The following is a 6608-nucleotide window of genomic DNA, read 5'->3' as shown; positions in this document are numbered from 1 at the left end:
TTAGAGGAGAGGGGTGGGGGGATGAAAGAGGGGGTGTAGGGAGACAAGGGCAAGGGGGGCAAGGGCAGCAGCAACCGGGTTTTACCCGCCCCCGGGGGCTCGCGCGCCGGGGGGCCTCGCGCCTCGTGCCTCGCGGGCCTCACAGCGGCCGCCAGCAGGACCCCACGGCCCCGGGTCTGCGCACGCGCAGCCCGGATGAGCGCGCCGCCCCTCCCCCACCCGGGCCCCTCCCCCTCCCCCCACCCCAGGGCGCCCTGCCTGGCTCAAGGCCTTGCGTGCACGTGCACGCGGCGGGGCATCTGCGTGCGCGCGCACGAGCCCCCGCAGCGCGGCCTCGCAGGTCGTCGTCGTCGTGGTCGGCGCCGCATGCGGCGGGGGAGCTGTGGGCGAAGCGCCAGGCTCCAGAGGAGAAGGGGCGTGGCCGGAGAGGGGGCGTGGTCCAGCCTGACCATGTGACCCACGGTCGGGCGGTCAAGGAAGGCGGTTGGTCGCCATTTTGGAGAGCAGGCGGTTAAGGGTGGAGGGATGTGAGAGGAAAGTGGAGCAGAGCGAAGGGGCCGTGGCGGGGGTGGGGTGGGGGGCCGTGGGTGCTGGGTGAGCTCGCCCGCTGCTCCCAGAGGCGCAGGCTGCTGGGTCCATGCCGTGCTGTCCGGGCCGGGGACCCGACCCGTGCAACAGGCCCGGATTGGGCCTTGAGCCTTGGAGGACTGCAGCAAGGCGGGGGGTGCAGCCCGGGCCTGGAGCACGCATGAAGGCCGTAGTGGCTGGTGGAAATGTCAAACCACCCTTTCTCAGTTCACCAAAGAGGAAATGGGCTTGGAGGAAAAAAGGTAGAACAAGTGTACTCATGTCTGCAGGTGCTATGAGGGTCACAGGAGCGGTTGAACACTGCGCTTGGGGGGGGGTTGAACGCATGGCCTCGACTAAGCGTTCAGGGGTCTGGTTCAGAGCAGGTGTTCTGCCATTCCAGCCATGCGTCCGCTTTGGCATGTTGCTGCTTAGTTGGAGATAGAGGCTGGCGGGCTTCTTCCCCTACCCTCTACCCTCAGGTCTCAGCCTGCTCAGTAGCCAGGATTTCAGATGTGATCCACCGAGGCCGCCCAGCTTGAGCAGGTTTTTTTTTATGACAACAAAAAATTTGACCTTTGGCAAGCATTGGCCTTTTATGGAATTTCTTTTCTTTGTTCCTTTCGTCAGTACCAGTTGGACTCAGAACCTTGTTCTGCAGGCTATTTGAGACTAAGCCTAGGTAATCCTATGCTAGCCAGTTTGATCACAGATAGGAACTTTTTTTTTTTTTTGGTGGATCATGGGGCTTGAACTCTGCCTGGGCACCGGTCTCTGAGCTCTTCAACGCAAGGCTACCACCCTAGCCTTGAGCCAAGCCCCACTTCCTGTTTTCTAGAGGTTAATTGGAGATAAGAGTCTCAGGTCCTTTTGTACCCCGGGCTGGCTTTGAACCTTGATCCTCAGATCTCAGCCTCCTGAGTAGGATTGCTGGTTTTAGCCACCACGCCTGGATTAGATAGGAACTTTCTACAAGGTGTGTCTTTTGTATATCAAGGACAGAAGCAGCTTGTCCAGCTGAAAAGAGGGTTAAGCTAGTAGTGAGGCAATGCAAATTAAAACCACAAAAACCATAATACATTCACAACGTGGACTGATTTTTAGCTCATGTCCTATCAGGAAAAACATGGGGAACTCAGTACTAGCAACAAGTAAAATGGATAAAGCTGTATTGTGGAACAGTTTCACCTTTTTGAATCTAATTACAAATAGACCCTGTTCCACCCTCCAGCAAACCTCACAATTCAGGGTTTGACTGGTGAGAACTTGTTAGCCTTGTGTACCAAGAGGCATACACAATGATGTCATTGGCCTCTAGACTGGATGATCCTAGAACAAAAAAATGGAAAGAAACCCCAGAAAATTAGAATTCAAACCAATGAAAAACATAAGTTTAGTTCATAGGAATATAGGTGTGTTTTTAATCATTTTTATTTTTGTGGTTGTTGGATATGTATGTGACCTAGGCTGGCTTTGAACTCACCATATTCTGCCTGGACTGAATTGGGATCTTCAGATCATCGTCTTCTCAGTAGCTAGGATTACAGGCAGGAGTTATTGTCACCCCGCTTGTTTTCACTTTTTTTTTTTTTTGGCCAATCCTGGGGATTGAATTCAGGGCCTGAGCACTATCTTCGGGCTTTCCTCAAGACTATAGAGCTCTACCACTTGAGCCACAGCACCACTTCCAGCTTTTCTATGTATGTCGTTCTGAGGAATTGGGTCTTCATGCATGCTAGGCAAGCACTATACCACTAGGCCAAACTCCCAGCCCCTTGTTTTCACATTTTTGACAAGTGTTCTGGCAAAAAGCAAAATAAATCACCTGGGATATGTTTATTCAAACAAGTGAAAATTGGTCTCATTCCATGCCATCCAATAATACAGATGTGCTCCCTTTACTAATAAAGTTTCAAAACAAAGCAAAATATATCCAGTCAAGTGGCATATATATATATATATATATATATGGTCCTATTTTATTTTTATTTACTGGGGATTAAATACAGGGCCTCATGCTCAGGAGATGTTCTGCCACGACTTCCAGCTCAATTACCTTTTGGGGGGGTCATGGGGCTTGAACTCAGCTGGGCGCTGTCTCTGAGCTCTTCACCCTACCACTGAGATAAGCCTCATTTCCCATTTTCTAGAGTTTAATTGGAGGTAAGAGTCTTAGGTCCTTTTGTGTCCAGACTGGCTTTGAACCTTGATCCTCAGATCTCAGCCTCCTGAGTAGGATTACAGGCATGAGCCACGGTGCCTGGCTCAGCTCAATTACTTTTAAAAAGCAGAGCTATTAACCCTTTGTCGAATAGCTGTCAAAGACTTTCTCCCACTCTGTTAAGTGCAAGCATATGAGAAATCAATCAGAAGAGGTCAGCAAAAAGGAAGGAACTAGGCTGGGAGTTTGGCCTGGTGGTAGCGTGCTTGCCTCCCATGCACAAAGACCCAAGTTCAATTCCTGGGTATCACAGACATAGAAAAATCTGGAAGTGGTGCTGTGGCTCAAGTGGTGCTATCCGTGAGAAAACCTAAAAACAGTGCTTAGCCCCTGACTTTAAACCTCAAGACTGGCAAAAAAAAAAAAACTATGGAATTGGAAGAAAAATGATAAAAGAGGAGCCCCAGTAAAGCTAAGGGAAGAGACTGCTCTCTGGGAGGCTGGTATCCGTCCTGCTTTGGACTCTTCCTCTCTTACACCTTTTCCTATTGTCTCCCTCCCCCTCGAGCACTGTTCAGTTTTTGAGAAATAACGTAGTACATTAAGAATAACAATCACACATTATTTAGTCTTGTTTCCATATCCATGAGGTCCGTTCATTCAGCCTCATCCTATATACCCTTATGTAGCTAGGTTTTGAGCTATTGTAATCCTCTGCTAGGAGAGTCCAAGGTTTGTACTAATTATTGCAAATGAGAGAAACCATTGAGCCTATGTTCCTTTGTGTCTGGCTTACTTCGGTGAAAATTTTTCTAGGTATTCATTGGATAAAGAATTAATATACAAAGAATATATATATATGAAGAGCTCAAAACATTGGAAAACAAATAATACAATTGATAAATAGGTAAATGAATTAGACAGTTTTCAGAAGATACATAAATAGCTAATAAAGACATGAAGAAATGCTCAACATCCTTAAACATAAAGGAAATCCAAGTGTGACTCACCTTTTGAATCATTTCCTCCAAGCAATTTCAACCTCCTCACCATGCCAGCCTCCAAACTACTCACCTGACCATTCTCCAGCCAGATGTCTTCCCCAAGGTTGTAGAACTGGTAAGAGCAAGTTAGCCTGACAGGTTCTACTTGAATCAGAGAAATCAAGGACCTTCAGCAGGTGCCAGGAAATCTCCCCAAATGATGGCCTCCCCCTACACAGAGAATCCATTTGGAACTCCTTGTCATCCAATCCCTGGAGTCAAGCTCTCCTATTCAGTCCTTTCTTTGCTGCTTCTAAGATAAGACTCTTTGGTCCCCGGCTCCTGAGATCATTCTCTGACTCACGAATTAGGAGCACAGGGACTGGGAGTGTGTTTAGTGGCAGAGTGCTTATCTAGCATGCATGAAGACTGGTGTTTGACTTTTCAGGGCTACATACATTAAAAAAAAAGCTGGAAATGGTGATGTGGCTCAAGTGGTAGAGCTCTAGCTTTGAGAAAGCCCAAGGACAATGCCCAGGCCCTGAGTTCAAGCCCCTAAACTAGGAAAAAAAGTTAGGGTCATATGCTTTGGTGCCAGTGGCTCACACCTATCATCCTAACTACTCAAGAGGCTGAGGTCTAAGGATTGCAAGTCAGATCCAGCCGGGGCACGAAAGTCTGTGAGCCTTGTCTCCAGTTAACCACCAGAAAATCAGAAGTGGTCCTATGGCTCAAAGTGGTTGAGCATTTGTCTTGAGCTGAAAAGCTTAAATACAAGCACCCAGATTTCAAGCCCCTCAACTACTACTACTAATAATAATTGGGGACATGTACCTCCTTCTTCCTGCCTTCCTGTGTCACTCCTCCTCCTCCTCTCCTTAATCATCTCTTTCTCCCCTCTGCTGGACCATGTAAGTCAAAGTTCTTGAGAGGAATAGAATTGGGATATGTGTAATTATAGAACATGTATAATTATGTCACTTAAGAGTCCTGAGTGAACTCTAGGAGTTTCCATGTATGAAGTCCAGTTAGTCACCCAAAAACACCATATAAAAACTGGGGAAGGGTAGAGAAAGATTTGTTACAAGGGACAAAGTTATTTATGCAGGATACAGACATCAGCATTAGGTTGACATAGAGGAAGAGTGAGCAGGAGGTGAGAAACTGTGCAAACAGTGTGGCACCTGGTAAGGTTGTGCTGTCTTTGAACTGCACCCCTCAGATCTCAGCTTCCTGAGTAGCCAGGACGACAGCTGTGAGTCACCGGTACCCTTGCAACTTTTTTTTTTCTTTTCAGCCATGGGGCTTGAACTCAGAGTCTGGGTGCTGCCCTTGAGGGCGCTTGCTTGTTTGTCCTCTCTATGAGCCACATCGCCCCTTCTGGTTTTCTGGTGGTTAATTGGAGGTAATCTCATGGACTTCCCAGCCCAGGCTGGCTTTGAATTGCGGTCCTCAGACCTCAGCCTCCTGAGCAGCTGGGATTACAAGCATGAGCCACCAGCGCCCTGACCTCACAGCTCGTCCCCTTGGGCAGTGGGCTCTCAGTCCCTTTCCTTTGGCACCTACCAGAGGAACCAGGTGGGAACCCCAGTTTACTCTCGGTACCGGAGGAGGGGCGCCTCCATCTCCAAGGTCACCGCGTTCTCGGGCGGCTCAGCCTGCCCAGAGCTGTCAGACGCCGGCCCTGCCCTCGAAAGCTCCGCCCCGCGGCCCGCCCGCACTCGGCCCGATTCAAATCCAGCCAATGGCAGCGTATAAACAAACCTGGCCACGCCCCCAGACGAATAATTCCGGGAGTCGGACGTCAGGCCCATTTAACCCCGTGAGGACCTGAGGGCGGGACGGAGTCAGGCCACGCCCCCGCAGTTGGGCCAATAGGAAGGCAGGTTCCGCCCCCGCACTTGCCGCGCTGAGGACCCGAGACCAGGCTGGGCTCGCAGCTGCCTGATTTCCCAGCGCTTCGAGCTGGCTCGCTCCGCTTCAAAGCGCGCGCGCGCGTGCGCGTGCGCGCACGGAAAGAGGGCAGCAATCTCCCAGTTCAATGCCCTTTTTTATTTTTCTCTTTTCTTCCTTTGCCTGGGACTAAACCCAGATCCCAGCGTTTGCTTCTCTGTCAGGAAGGGAACAAGCCATGTCATAGTTAAAGAAAAGCATTCCCCCCCTTTTTTTGAGATGGGCGTGTCACCATGTAGCTCAGGCTGGCCTTGAACTTGTAATCCTCCTACCTCAGCCTCCTGCGTGCTGGGATATTTGTGTGCCACCAAGCAGGGTAGTAGCAGGACTCTTTTAATACTGGCCCCAAAGTTGACTTTTTTTTTTTGCCAGTCCTGGGCTTGAGCTCAGGGCCTGAGCACTGTCCTTGGACTTTCTCAAGGCTGGAGCTCTACCACTTGAGCCGCAGCACCACTTCAGGCTTTTTTCTATGTATGTGGTGCAGAGGAATCAAACCCGGGTCTTTGTGCATGCTAGGCAAGCACTCTACCACTAGGCCAAACTCCCAGGCCCAAAGTTGACTTTTTACTATCACTTTTTGCAGCTCCTGACCACAAGACATTTCTTAGACCTTACCAACTGCTTCCAAAGTAGTGTTAACACATATCAAGTCAGCCTAGAGGCTTAGGCTCTTGCAGACTGCAGGATCTGGAGCAGAGAAGGAAGGATGTACATTTCATCTGGAAGGCTGGGGCTGAGCTTTCTTAGCTATGCCTCACAACCCTGGCTTAATCTAGGGATGGAGGACAGACCACATAACACCAGAGAAACAGACCTGTAGGTATGAATGACCAAGGCAAGAATTGAAGCCAGGAGGCGTGTGTCAAGCTTACTTGTTCTACTGCTAAGAGATTGAGCTGTAGTGGAGGCAAAAACTGGGGACTCTGGACTTCAAAACACTTGGC

Source organism: Megascapheus bottae, chromosome 31, assembly GCF_031878675.1.
Source record: "Megascapheus bottae isolate mThoBot1 chromosome 31, mThoBot2.hap1, whole genome shotgun sequence".
Taxonomy (NCBI): domain Eukaryota; kingdom Metazoa; phylum Chordata; class Mammalia; order Rodentia; family Geomyidae; genus Megascapheus; species Megascapheus bottae.
The sequence above is the reverse complement of the archived record's forward strand: the minus strand, read 5'-3'. Positions refer to the sequence as shown.